A 25,569-nucleotide genomic window follows, 5' to 3' on the forward strand; every position below is an offset into this window, starting at 1 on the left:
GAATGGCCTATTATGGCCGTTCCTTAATTGTTAATGTTGAACTTAAAAATGGTCTATGACTATTTAATTTTTTTCCCGCTGGGCCGCTGGTGGCAATAAAATTCTACAAAATTTTCCTTGCCACCCTATATTGATTAATTATGAATTTTTTGGTTAATTCCGTAATGGAATCGATGGCTGATATTTATTTGCTGCCGATAAATTTGGCGCGAGTGCGACGATTTGAAAATTTTAGGTCAGATATTGACTTGGCAAGATTGGATATGCCTCGTGTAATTATCTGTCCCGAGAGCTATTTCTTGCTGATGAATCCGAGGGCTTATGGAAGATTGACTTGATTTAATTTAATTAGGTTGGTTTACCATTAAACAACGGATGAAACGGTATACCGTACAAGAAATTACAGGGTAAATTTTCTCCTGTTTACGGAATTGATCTTTATTTGCGGTAGAAGCTTTGGCTGTTATTTCTAGTGGGTGAATGGCCTATTATGGCCGTTCCTTAATTGTTAATGTTGAACTTAAAAATGGTCTATGACTATTTAATTTTTTTCCCGCTGGGCCGCTGGTGGCAATAAAATTCTACAAAATTTTCCTTGCCACCCTATATTGATTAATTATGAATTTTTTGGTTAATTCCGTAATGGAATCGACGGCTGATATTTATTTGCTGCCGATAAATTTGGCGCGAGTGCGACGATTTGAAAATTTTAGGTCAGATATTGACTTGGCAAGATTGGATATGCCTCGTGTAATTATCTGTCCCGAGAGCTATTTCTTGCTGATGAATCCGAGGGCTTATGGAAGATTGACTTGATTTAATTTAATTAGGTGGTTTACCATTAAACAACGGATGAAACGGTATACCGTACAAGAAATTACAGGGTAAATGTTTTTTTAATTTTCTCCTGTTTACGGAATTGATCTTTATTTGCGGTAGAAGTAGAAGCTTGGCTGTTATTTCTAGTGGGTGAATGGCCTATTATGCCGTTCCTTATTGTTAATGTTGAACTTAAAAATGGTCTATGACTATTTAATTTTTTTCCCGCTGGGCCGCTGGTGGCAATAAAATTCTACAAAATTTTCCTTGCCACCCTATATTGATTAATTATATATATATATATATATATATATATATATATATACATGCATACACACACACACACATATATTACCCATATATATATAATTATATGCACACAGACACACATGTATATATACATGTTTACATATGCACACACTCACACACACACACACAAATGTATATTGGTATATATATATATATATGTATATAGATCCATATGTATGTGTATGTTGTATACATATTTTTTCTTTCTAATCTCATTGGTAAATTTATGGAGGTTTTTTTTCTGTCTAAAATCTATTTTTTTGGTGTGTGGAGGAGGCTTGATTCACCTTCTCTCATCATCATCATCATCATTGTTGTTGTTATTGTTGTGGTTGTTAGCTTGGATTAGAACTTTTATCATAACGATCATCATTGCGATCATTAACATAATTATCGTCGACATCGTTTTTGCATCATTTCATCATTTCCATGACCATCATGAAAATGACCATCACCATCATTTTTAGCATTATCACCATCACAACCACCACCACCATGGTCTTCACAGCTGTCATCATCATCATCATCATCATCATCATCATCATCATCACCATCATCATCATCATCATCATCATCATCATCACTATGAAAGTCATTATCACCAGTGTTGCCCATTGTTATCTTTGCCATCATCATGACAATGCCGTCCCTGCCCTAATCACCTATTATCCTCCAAATCTACATTAACGTGTTCAAATGCAACAATTCCATTATATATATACATATATGCTACATCCATATATATATGTGTGTGCTAAACGCATACACACACACTCACAAACATGCACATATATATAAGAATATATATATATATATGTATATATATATACATATATATATATATACATATATATATACATATATATATATATACATATATATATATATATATATACATACACACATATATATATATACATGCACACACATACACAATATACATATATATATTTAAAATAGTCCTTCATTTTGTAGATTGTTTTTCTATGATTTTTTCTTCTCCTATTGTCCTCTGCCCCTCATCTCCTATTCTATATCCCACTCACACTGCTTCTGCTGCTCATCTTCCGAAACCCTCCCCTTGTCCCTTTCTGCTGTGCTCCACCCTCTCCTCCTTGATAGTGGAATAAGCTATCTCTGAATATCTGAAATCAATTTTAATATAAAATAAGACACCAGAGATGGTAACTGAGATTAGGAATAAAGGTAAAGATAGAAATCGAGAGACGTGGAAAGAGAAAAGGAAAAGAAAATATTGATATATATATATATATATAAATATATATATATGTATATATATATGTATATATAAAGAGAGAGAGAGAGAGAGAGAGAGATAGAGAGAGAGAGAAACAAACATAGTAAATATTGAAACAGAAAAATAGAGAAGACAGAAAGAAAGAATGAAAGGAGGAAAGAGGGATTGTATAACAGAAGCTTCCTACAGAGATTCTATGTATTTGGTAGTTCTGGAAAATTTCAGTGTCTTACTTGCACTTTAGGTGGTGAATTTGCAGATTCGTTAAACCATTGGTATTTGTTTTGGTTCACTCTCACTGTCATCTGAGTTCAAGTACCATTCAAGTCAGTTTTGATTCCGGGGTCAGTACAGAATATCTGTCTGTCTCTCTCTCTCTCTCTCTCTTTCTTTTATTCTGTCTCTCCCAAAATTCATTATAGTGTTCTGTGAGAAGATCATAGGATGGGTATAGATAGAGATCGCTCTTAGTGCCTGTTTATACCCCTATAAAGGGAGGAGAATTGAGCTAGGGGATAGCAATTCCCTGCTCAGTGTGCTACAAAAAGTGTCAGAGAAACCATTGAACATGGTTAGCATTGATGGACTGATGTGCTGTATGACATGGAAAGGTTTATATATATATATATATATATATATATATAATTTCAATATAGTCTAGGTAATAACCTTATGTGGAGGCACAATGGCCCAATGGTTAGAGCAGCGGACTCATGGTCGGACGATCGTGGTTTCGATTCCCAGACTGGAGGTTGTGTGTGTTTATTGAGCGAAAACACCTAAAAGCTCCACAAGGCTCTGGCAGGGAGTGGTGGTGACCCCTGTTGTACTCTTTTGACACAACTTTCTCTCACTCTCTCTTCCTGTTTCTTGAGTAACGCTGCGATGGACTGGCATTCTGTCCAGCTGGGGGGAAACACATACGCCACAGAAACTGGAAAACCGAGCCCATGAACCTGGCTAGACTTGAAAAGGGCGAAGAAGAAAAATAACCTTATAGTGTACTTTCCAAAGCTTGTTTCCAGGTATCAGCTACCAAATCTCATTATATAGTAGGATTTCCCTTGTTACTGAATATACTTGTGGAAATCTATAAAGATCCAGAGATCATAAGCAAAGAATTTTAATAGAAGATGGGATGAACAGGCTTTTTACGAATCACTACAATTGTTTCAATATATTATTAACAGCTGTTGATTACTGAATGCTATATATATTATGCACAATATTGTATTAATATGATGCAACAATATTTGTACACATGCACATCCTCAGGTGATCAGAGTCAAAGCACTACTCTATATGCATATGTGCACACACACACACACACTCACACACATAATCATCATCATTATCATCTATTTTCCATACTGGCATGGGTTGCTTGGTTTGACAAGAGCTGTCCAGACTCCATTTGTCTGATTTTCACATGGTTTCTATGGCTGGATGCCCTTTCTAATGCCAACCACTTAACAGAATGTGTGTGTGTGGGGGGGTTACATGGCCATAAAGAACAATCCTCTATGTATGGATGACTATAATTTTACTTAGCTTGACGTGTCTTCTCGAGTACAGCAAATTTCCACAGGTCCTGCTAACTTATCTCCTTAGTGAGGCCCAGCATCTGAAAATCCTTTCCCACCACTTTGTCCCACATCTCCTTGAGTTTACCCCTTCCACTGGTTCCCTTCATATATAATATGTACATATATATATATACTCTTTTACTTGTTTCAGTCATTTGACTGTGGCCATGCTGTAGCACTGCCTTTAGTCGAGCAAATCAACTCCAGGACTTATTCTTTGTTAGCCTAGTGCTTATTCCATCACTCTCTTTTGCTAAACCACTAAGTTACAGGGAAGTAAGCACACCAGCATCAGTTGACAAGCGATGTCGGGGGGAACAAACACAGACACACAAACATATACACACACACACACACATATATATATATATATACATATATACGACGGGCTTCTTTCAGTTTCTGTCTACTAAATCCACTCACAAGACTTTGGTCAGCCTGAGGCTATAGTAGAAGACACTTGCCCAAGGTGCCATGCAGTGGGACTGAACCCGGAACCATATGGCTTGTAAGCAAGCTACTTACCACACAACCACTCCTATGCCTATTAAATGGAGCCGCTTGAAACAGTCGTACTGCATCACCTCTTGATATCCTGTTGCTTATTTTGATTTTATTCACCTCACTTCAAGTTGTGCGAATAATATCGGAGTGACTTGGTGCTTTAACTTAAGTACCCAATTCAACTGAATCTCAATTATTTCTCTCTCTCTCTCTCTCTCTCTCTCTATATATATATATATATATATATATATATAAGGTTAATCCAAACGGGAAAACAGAAAAAACAACAACACGTGGAACAATTACAGTATTATTATTATTAGGCGCTCAGAAAATGGAAGAAGGAGGGTATGACGTTTCGAGCGGAGCTCTTCGTCGGAAACATAAGAGAAGGAAGAAAGAAGAAAGAAGAAAGATCCCGATGTGGGCGAAAGAGGGAAAAAAACGCGACTGGTGTTTACAGTTTGAAAACAATTGAAAAAAGTTAGGAAAGAGTTTTGAGAGTCAACGGACAGATTAAATAATGATTTTCAATCACGATAGTGGCAGTACTCCGGAAGAAAGGTAGCAGGTAATCCGTGGGTCCGGAAGAATGGTAACAGTAATCCGTAGGTGCAAAAATCCGGGATTTGGTATCCAAGGTACAAGGGGTCCGTGTAAGCGCGCAGGGGTATAAGGTTAATCCAAACGGGAAAACAGAAAAAACAACAACACGTGGAACAATTATAGTATTATTATTATTAGGCGCTCAGGAAAATGGAAGAAGGAGGGTATGACGTTTCGAGCGAGCTCTTCGTCGGAAACATAAGAGAAGGAAGAAAGAAGAAAGAAGAAAGAAAGATCCCGATGTGGGCGAAAGAGGATATATATATATATATATATATATATATATATATATATATATATATACATACACATATATATATACATCATCATCATCATCATCATCACTTATATATATATACATACATATATATATATGTCTATATATGTATATATATGTATACACACATATATATACATATATATATATATATATATAATATATATATATAATATATATATTCATATATGTATATATTTATATATATATATATGTATATATATATATATACATACATATACATATATATATACATATATATATATATATACATATACATATACATATAGATATATAAGAATAGAATTTTTTGCATAATAAGATTAAAAAACCAAGGCTGTGTAGATATTAGAGCATTTATAGATAGAAGGTCTTACCATTGTTTCTAGGATATTTATTGATAATATCCCTTCATCGGAGATGGTGTGAGAGGATAGTTAAGTCATAGTTAGTTTAGATGTGATGCAAAATAGACAGTGAGGTGGAGGAAAGAAAATAGATGCAAGATATGTATGGGTATTGAAATTGTAAATCTATTTTTTAGTCATAATGGTATATATGCATTATTCCAATATCCTATGAGTAAAGTCCAAAAGTCCAACAGAGTTTAATATGAGTCCTTCCAAATATAGAGTTTATAAGCAATGTAAGATTTCCTTATGAGTGAGATCCAGCAGATTTTTAAACTTGGTCATTCCCAGTAGAGAATTTATATACAGTGTTGCAGAGTCAAAGATTTGTATTTAAAGTAAATACAAACACTTTAAATACAAACCATATCTTGCATCTATTTTCTTTCCTCCATGGATGCACCTTTGATGAAGCCCAGAGGCACACTCATGTACCTTAATTTTATCTACCAAATACTTCAGTTAACTGTAGGGATGGAAGTAAAGTGGGGTACTATGACCCCTTGGCTGAAACAGCTGTTAGAAACTATTCTACTTTCTATGTTCTACATTATATATTTTAGTAATTACTGGTATTTTTATATATGTAAAGCATAATCTGTTATACATGTATGTATATTATTATAATTGTTTTTTAAAAAAATAAATAAATAGACCTAATCTCTCCCTCTCTATCCGCTTAGTCGAAGTCGACTCTCGGTTACTCGTTGGATCAGTGTCCTCCAGTCAGTTCTATCCTGGGCCGCTTCTTTCAGATTGGCTATGTCCATTCCGGTATCACTCCTGATGGTGTCAAGCCAGCGGGTTCTTGGTCGGCCTCTTCCTCTCTTGCCACTGACCATTCCGAGCATGATGTCCTTCTCCAGGGATTTTCTTCACATAATATGACCGAAATATGCCAATCTACGCTTGGTTATCCCAGCTTCTAGTGACATTTTTGGCCTTATCAGCTTAAGAACTTCTCCATTGGTGAGCCTCGCTGTCCATGGAATCCGCAAAAGTCTTCTCCAACACCAAAGCTCAAATGCATTAATTCTCTTCTGTCTAAAAGTTGATGAATACCACCTCTTGTTCCCCTCCATTTTCTTATTGCCATATATATATATATATATACATAATAATAATAATAATAATAATAATAAAAGATGGGTTTCTTTCAGTTTCTGTCCATGAAATCTACTGTCAAACTTAGTAATGAAGAGGTGAGGTCATTTTTTTACTAGAGGAGGATAAAGGGCAAGAATGATTAGGTATGATAGATCTACCCACCTCTGTTCTCTAGCTTTGCTTGTGTGGTGTTATGATTTGTCTTATGATTTGGCATAAAATATTTCAACTTTTGCCAAAGAACAGATTTACTCAGTGTGACACATGATAATAAAACTATTGATTTCTAGTTTGGCAGTTAACTATATTCTTTTCATCAGAATTTTTATAATTGTTTTTAATTCATAATTTCTTTTTATGATTTATAAATTTTTTTTTTTCATAATTTAGAATTTTTATAACTTTTTTAAGAATGCATTTTTTTTCAGTTAATGTAGAAGAGGGTGATAGTTGGAGGAAGTTGTATGCACCAAATGTCAATTGCTAAAAAGCATTCGTGAAGTGAAATCATGTAGCAACACCAAATGGCAGTGCCCCAGCATGGGCACAGCTCGTGAGCTGAAACTAGATGAAATAAAAAAAAATGGAGTATGGGGTGCACATTTTACTGCCTGGAGTTGGTGGACATTGTAGAGCTGGGAAGTGGGGACAGAGATATATTGTAGGGCTGGAATAGGGTGCTGAATACTTTAGTGCCAGACTTCTCCATGAAGGTTTAAGAGAATGAGTGGGTGGTATCACTTGTTTAAATTTATATATCTGTGTGATTAGAAGTTACAACATGATATATTTACTGTACAAATTTAAACAAGAAAGAAAAAATACGAGGATTAAATATGAATTTTTACATTAAGTCTTGATAATGATTGAATATCAAATGAAATATGAATTCTTCTGGTAATTATTATAAGATTTTAAATTGTATGGTTAAGAGTGAAATCCTTAAATTTTAAATATTTCATAGAAAATACTTAGAAATAAGTTATAGTTGTGTATTCAATAGATGTCCTTAAAAGAAAAGCTACTTGCTATTTCCCCATAAAATATATAAACTTAGAATAGAAACAGATTGAAACTTCATCTTGTAGTAAATGAGGACATACATTAAGATTTATATTATCTGATGAAGATAATGATTATTGTGTTGGCAATGATTCAAGTAAACAAATGTATTAAATAACGGATTATATCAACATATGCTTTCTGATGAACGTTTATTTACTCTGCAAATGAATAACATCAACAATTATTTTTTTTGTTTTAACTAATTTTCTTGATTTTTTTTGTGTCTTTATTTGTTTACTTGTTAACAACAAAGAGATTATGGTTTTTTTGTTTTGTTTTTAAATGATAAATCATTTTATGTCTTTTCATTTATTTATCTTCTTGAGTCAATCAGTTCATATTTTCAGAATAAAAGAATGAAATTTAATTTCTTTCAAGAGTCATGTTTCATAAATTTACAGCATTTTTCTGAAAAGAAAATTGAAACAATTTTTTATTTAATTATATTTTAATTTCAAGATATACATGTGTATGTATATATATTGATTTCATTTTTATTTAGTAAAATGGTAACACTATCTTAATGATTTTCAAGTGTACATAGAGTGAACATTTAAGACAATGCATGAATTCTTTATTTGATTTTTATTTTCTTTGTTTACCCATTGTTAAGAAATTTTTGATGGCGCCACAAAGAGTGGCGGACTAATAATGAAAATGGCATTGGTTCATATCCACTCACTGACACAACAATATGTGACCTTCACCAAGACAAACAAAATATTCAATTACTTCACTTCATTTAGTTGTAAACAACTGTAAACATGCATATGAATACAGGCTATTCTTGTAGATAGAGATAGTTGAAATTGTCTGTAATTTCTAGCGAGGGTCAAATTGACCGTTATAATCTTTCACAGATTTCTGTCAGGTCTCAAATTTGGGCCACACAATGGCCCTAGCTGCCAGTGCTTTAGTCAAGTGTATCAACTCCCACCACCCTCTGTTTACCTCAGTTGAGTATACAGTTTATCAACCTCTGTTTTTGTAATTAGTAAAGTATAGGATATAATGGAATACAACTAAATATGGTACACTTTATAGGGTACAAACATAGACAAAAATAATGCAGACATAAACACAAAATATATACACTTATGTCTGCTCTACTGGTCATTCGCTACAACATCTGTTTGCGTTCAGACTGTCTTTGCACTGGGGCCATCTGGACTCCCACCTTTGCTGTGAACAGAAATTAATCTTCTCTCTTTGCTTCTTTGTGCTACATGGACTCAACTCACCTCCTCTCTTCATCTGACACCAATCTCACCTATTCTCTTCATTTGATACCAACCCCACACCACTCCACACACACTAGCACTGACCACTTCCCAGCATCCACACCACCCACTATCATCCACACACCCACATACAACCTTCAATAGTGTCACCACACATACCACACACCATCATACACACTCCCACACCCACACAAGCACATAATACCTGAACACAGACAATATATACATACACATGTAACATGCTTTAACACACGCGACATACATAGACAAAGATAACTTTCACCCACATATATATACACCATACACATGCACACTCTGGTCACAGACCCACAAACACACACGGTTGTGCACACACTGCATGAAATAGGCACACATCAGCTGCTACACATAATGGACACTCACACGCATCAGAATCACTCACTCCTATTCACACACACACTTACACAGTCACACACACCATTTCTCACATATAATATGCATAGTCAAACCTTCTCTTGTTGGGATCATTAGCACTTTATTATCTCCCTTTCTTACAATCGCTTTCCTTCCAGTCAATCACTATGCTGGATCACTGAAATCTACAAGATTTTTCATTCTCTCCCTGTTTATTTCTTCTTATTCCTTTCTGCTGAAGAGCATAAGCTTGAAACATAAATGACTTTTTCATATTCCCCGAGCGTCAAACTAATACAGTTGCTTGTTATTCATACACCTGTTTTCATCTTTTGTTTTCTATAAATTTCAACTATATAGAAGTATACATATATGTGTCTGTTTTTTTTTTGGCTTACACACACACACACACAAACACATATACATATACATATATATTGTAAGTGTGCACATTGAACATGCATGTGTACATGCACACACACACACACACACACACACAAGCACATATACATATATATTGTAAGTATGCACATTGAATATGCATGTGTACATGCACACACACACACATACACACACACTCAATCAAGCAGAGGATGTTCAGGCTAAATTCGTCAGTTTACGTAAAAGGAAAAAGCAACACAATTTCCTATTCCAAAATAGAAGTATTTTTAAAAATATCAAAAAATCTCAATTGGATTATGACTGGGAGTTAGTAGTTTCCTCAAAGAAGCTGCCTCCAACTTCCACCATGGCTTCAAGACAGCTTTGGCACCTGGTACATGCATTCCTCACTGTGTCACTGGGAAGATCTTTAAACACCTCCTTGATCTTAGCCACCAGGTCACCTTTGCCAGTGCAAACAGAGCAGTTGGTGTCTTCCTCAACCGTGTCACACTCAATTGGTGGAATTAGAAGGCCAGAAATTGTGGCTGGTGAAGAGATAGAAAATTCTCTGACAAGCACTTCTAACTTTTCCTGGAGGTATGGCAAGTACACAAATCCTACTGCCATGTATATGGTTTTCCAGTTGCAACCCACTCCAGCCTGGGCTTGACCACAGACTCTAGCAGCTTCACATAGCCATCTGAACTGAGCTTACGGCCCCTGTTCAAAGATGTGGAGATGAACTCCAGCATGCAGATACAGTCAGGGCGCCTGCTGTGTCCCCTTCTGCATCCCCTGTGTCCCCTCCTGTAGTCCTCCATGTCACATCTTACAGCCTTTATAGTGTTCACAGAGCGTTGAGCAGCAGTCACAAGTGGAGGCGCAATGGCCCAGTGGTTAGGGCAGCGGATTCGCGGTCGGAGGATCGCGGTTTCGATTCCCAGACTGGGCATTTTGTGTATTTATTAAGCAAAAACACCTAAAGCTCTACGAGGCTCCGGCAGGGGGTGGTGGCAACCCCTGTTGTACTCTTTCACTTCAACTTTCTCTCACTTTCTTCCTGTTTCTTGTCCCCGACTTCCTATGCAACCGCTGTGCCTGGATGCGTATTCAGCTATCCGTTGATGCTCTTGGTGTCGGGGGTTGACCTGCTTTCTGTTTTGCGGGTCTTACAAATAGCTAAGGACCACGTTTTGGACATCTCCCATCTTGCGAGCTCTGGGACAAAGACTGTTCGCTCAACAGCGACTGCTCAACAGCAACAGCAGCAGTCATGATGTCAGTATTTTGATACTTGACACAAATGATCATGACACAAGTAACTCTTTCAAATATTCAGATGGCTCCAATCCTCCGTATCACCAAACTTTTTCTCAACTACAGCTTTAATCTTTATGCTTTCCAGTGCCAATCACCATTCACCAATACACCAAGCTGTTCCTATAAAAAGGAGTCATAAAAATCGTCAGATTTATCCTGAATTCCCTGTATACAAAATGAATTTCTTTCAATCTCTGCCTACCAGATCTATTCACAAAGTTTTCATTGGCTCAGGGTTATAGTTGAAGATGTCTGGAGGAGTGTTGAGTGGTGAACCTGAAATCACATGGGTGTGAACTTTTTAGTCACTCAGCCATGCCTGTTTTTGTTATATTTAACCATGGGTTTGTACAGTTCAAAAAATTCTTCTCTAAAGTATAGGCCTGCACTTGCTCACTCACACAAGTCTCTGTTTTTACTATTAATGATGTTGAAGAGAAAGGTACGCTTATGCTCCTTGGCACCCATATCATCACAGGCATTGCTGGCCAAATGCAAATAGAACAGTTAGCACAAAGCACTCTGTGTGAAACTAACTTTTCTGATAATCCACTGCTCAGGGAAAATGGAAATTAAATGAAGACATGGTTTCCTAGCATTTTAATGATGAAGAATCAATTATTTGATGAGTGAATTATTTGTTTAGGGTTTGCAAAGCAAACTTCTTCATCATTCAGGCCATGTTGATACTGTGTCTATATATTTCTCTCTCTCTCTCTCTCTCTCTCTCTCTCTCTCTCTCTCTATATATATATATATATATATATATATATATATATATATATATATATATATATATATATATATATATATATATATATATATATATATATATATATATATATTATCTATAAATATATATAGTGAAGGTGCATGGCTCAGTGGTTAGAGCGTCGAGCTTATGATCTTGAGGTTTCGAGTTCAATTCCTGGACTGGGTTTCATGTTGTGTTCTTGAGCAAGACATTTTATTTCATGTTGCTCTAGTTCACTCAGCTGTAGAAATGAGTTGCGATGTCACTGGTGCCAAGCTGTATCGGCCTTTGCCTTTCCCTTGGATGATGTCCATGGCGTGGAGAGGAGAAACTGGTATGCATGAGTGACTGCTGGTCTTCCATAAACAACCTTGCCTGAATTTGTGCCTCAGAGGGTAACATTCTCGGTGTAATCCGATGGTCATTCATGACCAAAGGGGGTCACTCTTATATATTAACTATCCTCTTAAAATTGCTAGTCAAAAATTTGAAATCATTATAGATGAGAAGGATACTGGATTAGGATTAGTAGAGTGTTAAACAAAATATCTTGTGGTATTTAGTGTATTTAGGGTATGGGTGCACTTGGCTTGATTGGTCCTCTTAAGCACAGCACATTACATTCTGTATTTACATTCCATCAAGGTTCATAAAATAATCACCAGACAATTTAAGACTAGGGTCAACTTAATTGACTGTTTCTTCCTTAAATAAAATCTGAATAAAATAATAGATAAATGAATAAAATTTCCAATTCTATTTTAATGATTCTGATTTAGAAGATAGTTGGATGCTATTAATATCTGGAAGATAATAACAAACTTTTGCCAGGGAGAAATATCCGATATTGAAGTTACTTTACAGATATCTTAAATTCCATTTTGCTCTAATTTAATTAAGGACATGAAATAGATTATGCTTTCACAAGCCATGTGAATGGAGACTAATTATAGTATTCCTAATTAGGATCTTACTCTTATTAGGATAAATAAATTATGGCAGTATGAATGTAAGATTATTTCTTGTTGGTTGAGGGCATGCAAGGATCTGTTCTGATGTTGGGCAAGGATCTGTTCTTCTGGTTGGTTTCATATCACATGGAGGTTTGTTCTGGGCAGGTTGTTGGTCCTCTGCAAAAGAGTCAGATGAAGAAGCTGCCATCTTGGTGACAAGCCAAATGTACTACCAGTCACCATTAATCTGAAACCTCTCTGGGAGACTGGCCTACCTAGAGTGGGTCTACCAGGAGCAAAGCTCTAGCTGGTAACATTTCTTGGACCTATAAAACATGCAAGCCCCCTTCTCATGACAAAGCCAGACCCAGGAGTTGTCATCATGGAGGAGCATCAATATAGCTTTTTTTTTTCTTTTTCGTTTGGTTTGATGGAAGGAGTGGGGCACATGGCTTTGCAGGGCCTCTCAGTAAAACCAGTGATGTTAACACTGTTAATTTTATGCTTGAGCTGTTGTATGCTGACAGCTGCAATACAAAGATGTACATGAAGGGAATTCTAGAGGGCAATGTTCTGGGTATGGTATTAGACAGTTCAGGTCTTGAGTGGGGATGCTGGGATGAACACTACAAGGATAAGAAGTGAAGAGATCCGTGAGCTACAAGTGCCTTGCAGAAGGATCCATGATACCAGTCAGCTGTGAGGAGTAGAAGCTGCAGTAGTAGCAGTGGAAAAACAGAGAGAGAGAGAAGATACAGCATGGCTTTGGATCAGAGGTTGGCTTATGTTGGTAACTTTATGCCAATCACGCAACTTATCTTTCTTTGAACTCAGATTAGGATGCCAGTGTGTCTAACATCAACATTGTCCAAGGTGTGGGAGTTTTGTTCATTGTATGTCTCACCTGAGATTTGTAAATGGTTATTAGTCTTTGGCAGTGGAAGTATTTTCTTGCTATGAAAAATCAGAAACGCCAATCTTTAAGATGCCATTATTTTATGTCAAGCATATTCTTGGAGTCTTGTGGCTCTTGATTGAATCCTAAAAATTTACATTTTAAAATGCACTGAATGTAAGTTACCATTCCAGTACTATGTTACTCTTTCACGCTGATCAAATATTATTTGCTTTTCTCTTCCAAAATGAAGTTAATGAAAACAGAAAAGTGAACCAAAAAAAAACTATAAAATAAAATAATAAAGAAAAAAGCATAACAAAAGAGAATAAAACTATAACCACATTTGACATTAAATTCTAAAATCTTCTGATTTAGCAATAAAATCGTTGTGTTTTTTAAACAAGTGAAATTGTATTCTATCAGATTATCAATGGTAGTAATTAGTAAAATCCCATCGCAATCTATGTATTAATGGCGAAAGATTGAATCAAATATGTTGTTGTAATTTGACAACTTGTACACACTTGTAAAAAAAAAACAAAAAAAAAGCAAAAATAGTTCCACTCTTATTTTATTTGTTGCTTTGTGGTGGGGGTCTCATTTTTGTATCTTAATAGGTTCTTTTCTTTCACACATACACACACACAAACACATACACACACAAACACACATGCACACCCACATATATACATAATACCTACATGTGTATATATATATATATATATATACCTACATATATGTATATATGCACATACATATATACACACACACACATACATATGTACATACCTGCATATATGTGTATATGTGTGTGTATATATATATTTTATATATATATATATATATATATGTATATATATATTTCATATATATATATATATATACATACATACACACACACACACACTATATATATATATATATACATACATACACACACAAACACACACAACACACACACATATATATATATATATATATGTATATATATATTTCATATATATATATATATATACATACATACACACACACACACACATATTATATATATATATATACATACATACACACACAAACACACACACATATATATATATATATATATATATATATATATGTATATATATCTTTAAGAATTTGATACTATCGGAAAGAATAATTTATTTAATGTAAATGAAGCTTAGACAAATTATTTATTGTTTCTTTTTTCCTTTAAGAAGAGAACAAACATAAAATTCTACATTTTTGTTTTGGCCTTTTTTTTAAAAACTTTTGTTAATAGTATTTTGTTTTTGTTTGTTGCTTTTTTTTATATATATATATTTTTGTTATTAATATTTGCATATTTTACGTTGTTTTATACAAATATTTTTCGGGTTAAAACCAGAGTGCTCTTGCTGTATTCCTTTTAATTATCCTATCGGTTCCATTCTCAGATTTTATTGTTACATTTATGATGATTTCTCGTTAAAGAACACACACAATTTTCGATGGCAAATGTAGTTTAGCGAAAATGAGAAATGCAAACACGAAACATTCCTTTTAATATGATAACATTAAAGTTTGTCTTTTAATCTAAAATTTTAGCTTTTTTTTTTTCTTTTTTCGCCTATGAAATTTATTGTCATCGACTTGAACTCTTTTTCTTTAAATATCTTATGATCTCACTAGAATAGCAAATATCTCAGAAGCAATAATAATAATGATGATGATAATAATAATAATAATAACATTAATATTAATATTAATAATAATAACTACAACACTAACAACAATAATAATGGCTTCTTCCATAACAATGATAATAATAATAACAACAGCAATAATAATAATAATAATAATAATAATAACAATAATAATAATATTAATAATAATAATAATAATATTAATAATAATGATAACAACAATAATAATGATGATACTATTACTATTACTACTAATACTACTACTACTAATAATAATAATAATGATAATAATAATAATAATAATGATAATAATGATAATAATACAAAAATCTGACATAATGAGCATGGAACGCTGATGTAATGACGAAAATAATAATGATAATTATGATGATGATGGTAATAATAAAAATAATGATAATAATAATAATAATAATAATAATAATATAATAATAATAATAATAATAATAATAATAATAATGATATGGTATTGATGATAATAATGTTGCTAACAATGATGATGAGGATGATGGTGATGATATCTGTTGAAAGTAAATTAGCTCTTCTGAGAGAATTTTATGTATTAAAATTTATTCTTCCTCCAAGATGCTGTTTCGTAGAAGTACGAGTTCATCATGAATTTATCAAAAAATGTAGCTGTCGTGGGAGTGGAGTGGAATAGGGAGGAAATATGGTGATGCAACAAATTGCAAAGCATGACAGAAAGAGACAATATCAATGGATTTCACTGGATTCTTAACAACACTTAGCTTCCAAGTCTTACAACACTTTCCATAATTTAATCCATTTCAAAAAAGGTTTCTTGAAGGAATCATTTTTATTGATATTTTCTTTTATAAAACTAAAAAATTCTCTCTTTTTACAACCAATGTTTCAATATTTTCAGGCAAAATCTTTAGGGTGTCAGACAAAATGCCTTGCGGTATTTCTTCTAACTCTTTACATTCTGAGTTCAAATCCCACCAAAGTTAACGTTGTCTTTCATTCCTCCAGGGTTAATAAAACAGAATATGAGTCAAATACTGGGGCTCCTTTAATCAACTAATTTTCCCTTACATCAAATTTGAGGCCTTATTCCTATTTTAAAGAGATTATTATTGTTGTTGTTGTTATTATTATTCTCATCTTATTTTCCTTTCTACTCCTGAGTTATTTATGTCACTTCTCAGGTTCTCAGCTGTGTACTTATAAAGTTTGGTATTTGTCGCTTTTGATGTCAGAATATTGTTGTCTTTGAGATGGTTCCAAGTGCATTGATCACAACAGGTAAAACTCTCTTTTGAGGCTCTATGGTTGTCTTTCATTTCCAATACAAGGTCTTAGTACCTCTCAACTTTCTCCCCTGTCTTCACAATATTTTAGTCTGCAGGAATAGCTATATTGATGAAGGTCCATTCTTTAGACCCTCTTCAATAGGAGAGTGATTTCTGATCAGTTATGTTGTCGCTTCTTATCTATGTAGATTGACATATTTCATGTGAGTTTCACCTGATCATTCTCTACTATTGGCAAAGGTTGGTGCTCATATCACTTATTGGAACATTTTAGCCCATACTTCTTGCACAACTCCAAGTGTATCTTGCACTGCCACTTTGTAACAGCATTTTTTGTACTCCTTTGGAGCCAGTTCTGGGCATCCAATTATTATGTGTTTAATTGTCTTCGATGATTTTTCACATAATCTACACAAAGGTGATATTGCTGTCTTATTAATGTTACACTTCATTCAGTTGGTGCATAACACTTGTTCTTGAGCAGCAAAGATGAGTCCTGTCACCTTCTTTAAAAATCCATATCTTAACCATCTCCAAAATTTTTCCAACAGTTTCATCTGTTGTAAGCTGGAAAAAAAACTTTCTGGTAATCAATCTAAGTCATTTTGAGGTTTGTCTTTATCTTTTTACAGTGCTCTATAATGACAATGACGTTGACATGACTGACTTCCCAACCATCAAAATTTCAGGCCTTGTGCTGATAGTAGAAAGGATTACCATTATTATTATTATTAAAACAACTACATGCTGAAATAGTTAGCAGGAATTTTGCCTTGAGGTTTGGTCATGAGTCTTAAATCTCAAGAATTCCTCAAAGAATTCTTCAAAATACAGGATTGCACTTTTCTTAAGGCTGACTACACCAGTCACAATTCCTGCATCTTTCAGCCTCTTAAGAAGCCATTTAGATGTTGTGCCAAACACACCAGGTACTATGGGAATAATTGTCATCTTAGTCTTCCACATCCTCTTCATCTTTCTGGTTACATCCTTAGCATTACCATCATTACTGCCACTGCCATAATTGTTCTGGTTAGTATTATTGTTATTATTGCAGAATCAGTACAGCAACAAAGTTCCCATGCATTATTTAGTTATGTCTCTTTAAATTTTCAGTTAAAATCCTACCTGTTTTGAACCTGCCTCTCCCTTTTGAGCATATTGGTCAAATTAATTACCAATCAAGTGGCTTCCTAAGAGGCTGAAAGATACAGGAATTGAGGCAGGTGTAGTCAGCCTTAAGAAAAGTGCAATCCAGTATTTTGCAAGAATTCGTAGAGGATTTCTTGATATTCAAGACTCATGCCCAAGCCTCATATATGTAAGAGCAAAATAGCTAGTCCTAAAATCTCTAAACGAGATATAAGTGGTGACAATACTAGGCAGTAATGTTTTTTTGCCACTATAACAAGGCTGTTGCATAAAGAACTATTGTTACTACATTTTAACCCCCCCCCCCCGAAAAATCTCTTTTCCTGTTGGTTAAACGGCACCCAATCGGTGTTGATATATTGTGAGTGAATTGCTCCCCTCCAGCTTTGCAAAGCCAGTAGACCATGGCTTCTAGGTCTTTACTCTTCATCGGTACTGGACACCTGGCTGCTAGAGATGACAGTCACTCACTTACTCACAATATACCGGACACAAATTGTGTGTTGTTAACCAGCGGGAAAAGACCCTTTCTTGGGGTTAAAATGTAGGAACATAGTTCTTTATAGAACAGTCATGTTATAGTGACAAAGAAATGTTACCGCCTAGTATTGTTACTACTTATATCTCATTTAGAGATTTTAGAATTAGCTATTTTGCTCCTTACGAGATCTACTGTCTACTGCATCTCTGTTTATATATTGTGAGTAGGGGGTGAGTGATTGCCATCTCTAACAGGCAACTGCCCAGTATCGATGATGGGTAAAGACCCAAAGACCATGGTCTACTGATCTTGCCAAGCTGGAGGGAAGTAATTCGCTCTCTTACTCACAATATATTGGATATAGATTGTGTGTTGTTAACCATCTAGAAAAGAGATTTCCTGGGTTTAAAATGTAGTAACATAGTTCTTTATAGAACACCCATGCTATAGAGTCAAAAAAACGTTACCTATATGTGTGTGTGTGTGTGTGTGTGTATGTATTTATGTGTGTATTTGTGTCTGTGTTCATCTCCCCCACCATCACTTGACAACTGATGTCGGTGTACTTACATCCCAATAACTTAGTGGTTCAGCAAAAGCGACTGCTAGAATAAGTACTAAGTACAAGGCAGTGAGCTGGCAGAAGTGTTAGCACGCCAAGTGAAATGCTTAGCAGTATTTCGTCTGCCATTACATTCTGAGTTCAAATTCCACTGAGGTCGACTTTGCCTTTCATCCTTTCAGGGTCAATAAATTAAGTACCAGTTACACACTGGAGTCGATGTAATTAACTTAATCCCTTTGTCTGTCCCCTCTATGTTTAGCTCCCTTGTGGGCAATAAAGAAATAAGTACTAGGCTTACAAAGAATAAATCCTGGGGTTGATTTATTTGACTAAAACCCTTTAAGGTGGTGCTCCAGCATGGCCACAGTCTAATAACTTGACTGAAACAAGTAACAGAGTAGAAGAATAGTAAAACCGTATTATGAAGATCTACAAATTTATGTACATACACAATATCAAATTTAAGAAGTTATAAGCATGAAATTTTTACATGTCTTGCTAGATGTTATTACTTGCACAATCCAATACAACAAGCTGGCAGAATCATTCACATGTCAGACAAAATGCATACTGTGTGGTAAGTAGCTTGCTTACCAACCACATGGTTCTGGGTTCAGTCCCACTGTGTGGCACCTTGGGCAGGTGTCTTCTACTATAGCCTCGGGCCGACCAAATCCTTGTGAGTGGATTTGGTAGACGGAAACTGAACGAAGCCCGTCGTATATATGTATATATATATATATATATATATGTGTGTGTGTGTGTGTGTGTATGTTTGTGTGTCTGTGTTTGTCCCCCCAACATTGCTTGACAACCAGTGCTGGTGTGTTTACGTCCCCCGTAACTTAGCCGTTCGGCAAAAGAGACCGATAGATTAAGTACTAGGCTTACAAGAAATAAGTCCTGGGCATCAATTTGCTTGACTAAAGGCGGTGCTCCAGCATGGCCACAGTCAAATAAATGAAACAAGTAAAAGAGTAAAGAGAACAGCACTTTATCAATCTTTATGTCCTGAGTGCAAATTTTGCGAAGGTCAGCTTTGCCTTTCATCCTTTCGGGGTCAGTAAATAAGTACCTGTTGAATACCCGGGACCCATGTAATCAACTGACCCTCCAAATTTCAAGCCTTGTGCTTTTAATGGAAAAGATTATTACTTGCACAGTCAGCTTTGTTTATCCAAGATTCACTCTAGTCTCCTCCCTCTGGAATCAAAGAAATAAAGTACCAGTTAAGTACAGGGTTTGATGTAACAGACTGACCTCTCTCCTAAATTTATTGCCTTTTACCAACACAAGGAATTACTATTCGCATTAGGGTCAACTTTATCTTTCATCCTTTCATCCTTTGCTACAATAAACTACTAGTTACTCACTGATGTTAGTGTAATTGCCTAAGCTGCCCTCTCCTAATAATGACTGACCCTGGTCTAAATCAGAAACCATTATTATTAATAAAACCACATATTTATAGACTGGGCCTTCATATCCACTGGTACTCAAATTCCTGGTTAGTAAAGCCTGATTCAAAAGAAAAAAATCCTTTCCCCCAAAGTCAGTATTTTTCTGGTAGAATATCTTCTTCTTCGTGAGACAGCATTCACCCGGGGTGAGTTGAGCTGGCTTCATTCATCCTCAATGCTGCATCTCTCACAAACCAGGCCTGGTGATTTGAGGCTAGCAACCGCGTGATCTCCAACCACTCCTTATTCCAGCGGCGAACGCCGTAGACATGGGGGCCTAGGTTGGGTTCCAGATCAGCCTTGACTGTCACCAGCCAGGTTTTTTGTTGTCCACCACATCGCTTTCGCCAACCGTGAAGGGGAGCTGGGGCAATTGCTTCGTAGATGAATTCTCCTGGTTGACGACGGAGGGCATGACCCAGCCAACCCAATATACTTGCACTATGCTTGAGGATCTCAGTAGGAATGTTATCTTCGCCGGTAGCTTTGTTGTTTTTGAATATGAAGAAGATTATGTTGCAAGTGAGAGGTGAGAGCCATTTTGGTTAACATAAATAATCTAAATGGAGAGGAAAAATTATTGAAACACGTTAACATTTTATTAGTATACGGATGGAAGATTCATGAAAAAGAATAAGAAGTTCATTCCTATTGATACAGACCAGCACTAATCTCCTCAAATTTCTATTGGTTATGTTAAAGTAGCCATAAATATTATATGTTGTTACTGCACCACTTAGTAGTAGTAGTAGTAGTAGTAGTAGTAGTAATAATGATGGTGATGATGATGATGATGGTGGTGATTTCTCACATCAATGCAAAGCTACAAATTATTGTTGCCGTTTAGCACCAGGTCAGCGCTGATCGAGCCGACTCGTGATCAAAGGCATTCCAGCAGAGTTCTGATCAAAGAAATTTAGTCTTTTTGTGCAATGTGTCTTTATTTAAGACAGTGAAATATTATTTCAGGAAGATTTGCTGCTATTTCTAGCATGTAGATTGATAGGGGTACAATATAGTCAATTAGTGGGTACTCTGTGGTTGAATGGCTAGGAAGTTCATTTAGCAACCATGAGTCTTAGGTTCAATTCCACTGTATGGCATCTTGGGCAAGTCTCTTGTATTATAAGTCTTCAGTTGACCCATACCTTCTGAGTGAAACTGGGGAAATGGAAACTATATAGAAGACCATCAGATGGATCATACTTAGAATTCAAAGGTTTGACTGTATCACACTGAGTCACCTTGGTTCCACCAGTGCCAGTGTCATGCGAAAGGCACTGCTGCTGGTGCTACATAAAAAGCACCCAGTACATTCTGTAAAATGGTTGGTGTTTGGAAGGGCATCAAGCTGTATATAAAAAACATGCCAAACAAAGGAACCTGGTAGAGCTCCTGGCCTTGCCAGCTCCTATCAAACTGTTCAACCCATGCCGGCATGGAAAACAGATATTGAATGATGACGATGATGATGATACATCTCTATGGAATACTCAGCCACTTATATGCTGATTCAATGAACCTGGTGACCCATTTCATTGAACAGTTTTAACACATACTTAAAATCTCTGACCAAGGCCCATTTTCATGGTCAATTAAATGAACCTTTGTCTATACCTGCTACTCATTTCTGTCAACCCCAGTCAGATAGAAGGAAGTTTAGACTGAGATTGCGGAGGCCTAAATATTGATGGTTTACTGCTTTAGCTTGGCTTAATCATCACCGCCTTCACAACACCAGTGTCATCATCATCATTGATGATTACCATATTTTCTATAACACATGTTGACTTTTTCAAATCCTAATCCACAGCCAAAACACGAAGGTTGGTCAACATATACATCAAAATGACTTCGAAGGATGAAAAATTCCATGTGAGATGCAGCAAGATTTGGGAAGAAAGTGACAAAGTTTGAATGCTTCCATTGGATGTTGATACTATTTATTACATTGATTCGCATGCTGGAAAATACAGTATCATCATCACCATCAGCAATAATGATTCTTTTGCTGTGTTGTAGAGTAAAGGTAGTTAGTGGACAGTACTATGACAAAATTGCTCAATTCATGGAGGTTTTTTTTTATATCTTGTACAATGGGTGTAGGAGTGGCTGTGTGGTAAGTAGCTTGCTTACAAACCACATAGTTCCGGGTTCAGTCTCTCTGAGTGGCACCTTGAGCAAGTGTCTTGTACTATAGCCTCAGGCTGACCAAAGCCTTGTGAGTGGATTTGGTAGATAGAAACTGAAAGAAGCCTATCATGTCGATATATATATATATATGTGTGTGTGTGTGTGTGTTTGCTTGTCTGTATTTGTCCCCCGAAGATTGCTTGACAACTGATGCTGGTGTGTTTACGTCCCTGTAACTTAGCGGTTCAGCAAAAGTGACCAATAGAATAAGTACTAGGCTTACAAAGAATAAGTCCTGGGTGGTGGTGGTGGTAATAGTGAAAAGAAAGTTACCTTCTTGAGTGATGCCACACTCATAAGGGCTGGTTGCCTCGGTTTCATGGCATATGGTCACCAGTCCATCGTAGGATGACTCAGTTTTGCCAGCTCAGTGGACTGGAGCAACAGGAAATGAAGTGTTTTGCTCAAGAACGCAAGGCTCCACCTGGTACCAGAATCCAGAACATCTAAGTTATGTACCTTTATGTGTGTTGGTATGGCTGTGTGGATAAGAAGGTGCGCAATCCCAATGCATGGTATTTAGGACAAGTGTCTTTGACGACAGTGTTAGGTTGACTAATGTTTTCTGACTGATATTTAGTAGATGAAAGTTATGCAGATGTCTGCCAAATTTTTTTTTTTTTTTCACTCGTTTCAGTCATTTGACTGTGGCCATGCTGGAGCACCGCCTTTAGTCGAGCAAATCGACCCCGGGACTTATTCTTTGTAAGCCCAGTACTTATTCTATCAGTCTCTTTTGCCGAACTGCTAAGTGACGGGGACGTTAACACACCAGCATCGGTTGTCAAGCAATGCTAAGGGGACAAACACAGACACACAAACACATACACACACATATATATATATATATATATATATATACGACAGGCTTCTTTCAGTTTCCGTCTACCAAAACACTCACAAGACATTGGTCTGCCCAGGGCTATAGCAGAAGACACTTGCCCAAGATGCCACGCAGTAGGACTGAACCTGGAACCATGTGGTTGGTTAGTAAGCTACTTACCACACAGCCACTCCTGTGCCTATATATATATATATATATATATACATGCACACATGCATATATATAGGAAAAGTAATAAGCAAGGTTGCGTTAAATTTTTATACATGTATACATTTTTGTTTGAATAAAACAAGTTTACTTTTTTAATGCAGGAGGTAAATATTTTTTAAAAAAATATTTATATATTTATGAAAGCAAAACTACAAAATTTTGTTTTTACATAACAAATATTTTTATACAATAGTTTTACTGAAAATATATTATTATATGTATTCACAAAGTGAGTTTTTACGTACACAGCATAAAAACTATGTATATATATAATGAAGCATTGGTGCAAAGCAGTGTTTAGGTATAAGCTCAATTTAGGTTAGTTGAAATATATTTGTCACATATTTCAACTGCTAAAGGCAAATACACTGCAGTTATCTCCCTTATGGTAAAAGGTGTGAAAACACCTAGTTCGTTCAGTGTCCCCATCTGTCAGGAATCTCAGACATTGATGTTTCAAGTTTTTTGACTCTTGTCATTTTAGGTGCACCTCATTGACCTAAATTGGGCTCATATATATATATACATATATATACACACACACACACACATATATATATATATATATATATATATATATATATATATATACTTTATTTAAAAGCAGCAGAAATTTAACAAAAGCTGTTACTTGAAGTTTCATGTTCGAATGGGAACGTGAAACTCCGAGTAACAGCTTTTGTTAAATTTCTACTGCTTTTAAATAAAGCATATACTCTACCTATGGTATTTGAGTACTCTTTTTTCCACCTTGTTTCACATTTATGTGTTTACTCTGGTATACATATATATATATATATATATATATTATTAATCAGCTTGTGTGGGCAACACATGAAACTCTTGGCTCTTGAGTCACTCCGTAACACACACACACATGTGTATATATATATATATACTCTTTTACTTGTTTCAGTCATTTGACTGTGGCCATGCTGGAGCACCACCTTTAGTCGATCAAATCGACACCAGGACTTATTCTTTGTAAGCCTAGTACTTATTCTATCGGTCCCTTTTCCAAATCACTAAGTTACGGGGACGTAAACACACCAGCATCAGTTGTCAAGCGATGTTGGATGGGGGGGGGGAACAAACAGATACACACAAACATATACACACATACATATATATATAGATATATATATACGACAGGCTTCTTTCATTTTCCATCTACCAAATCCACTCACAAGGCTTTGGTCAGCCCGAGGCTATAGTTGAAGGCACTTGCCCAAGGTTCCATGCAGTGGGACTGAACCCGGAACCATGTAGTTGGTAAGCAAGCTACTTACCACACAGCCACTTCTATGCCTATATATATACATATATTTATGTATATATATAGTTGTTTAAGAATCCAAGAGTCAAAACAAAAACAGAAAGCAAGCACTCCTGTAGTTGTTGATAGAGTAAGTATATTAATTATTTACATTGTACAGCATTATATTACCATTCCAGCTAATTTTCCTAATCAGTTTTGTATGTAAGAATTTGGCAGCTTTTACACATGAGAAGGCAAGGTAGTGAATGAATGGTAGAAATGAAAACCAGGAAAACAGAGATTGGTGCTTATTTTGGTATTATTATTGAGGGATTTCTGATAGAATCAGATTATCTAAAGTGATAGGAAACACAGGATAACCTGTGATGTACAGAAGGAGGCTGGATGTTGAGATAGAGGAAAGGCCAAAAGAAGTAGTGGTGGTGGTGGCGTTGGTGATGGTGGTAGAACTTTTCTTTAAATTTGTGAGCTATGCTGAGAAAGGGAACAAGAAAAATGAGCTGCAAACTTCCATGAGACAGATG

General features: G+C 35.6%; 1 protein-coding gene and 1 long non-coding RNA gene across 2 annotated transcripts in view; one reads left to right on the forward strand and one right to left on the reverse strand.

Moving 5' to 3' along the window:
- Positions 1-25,569, forward strand: part of LOC115217989 (diphthine methyl ester synthase) — a 434,790-nt gene that overhangs the window by 295,674 nt on the left and 113,547 nt on the right. The window lies entirely within an intron of this gene.
- Positions 9,749-23,574, reverse strand: LOC118765606. Its single transcript, XR_005001467.1, has 3 exons — positions 23,531-23,574; positions 16,861-16,863; positions 9,749-9,914 (listed from the first exon to the last, which is right to left on the reverse strand). It is a non-coding gene; the product is annotated as an uncharacterized LOC118765606 (long non-coding RNA).

The sequence above is a fragment of the Octopus sinensis genome, linkage group LG12 (assembly GCF_006345805.1).
Source record: "Octopus sinensis linkage group LG12, ASM634580v1, whole genome shotgun sequence".
In the NCBI taxonomy this organism is placed as follows: Eukaryota; Metazoa; Mollusca; class Cephalopoda; order Octopoda; family Octopodidae; genus Octopus; species Octopus sinensis.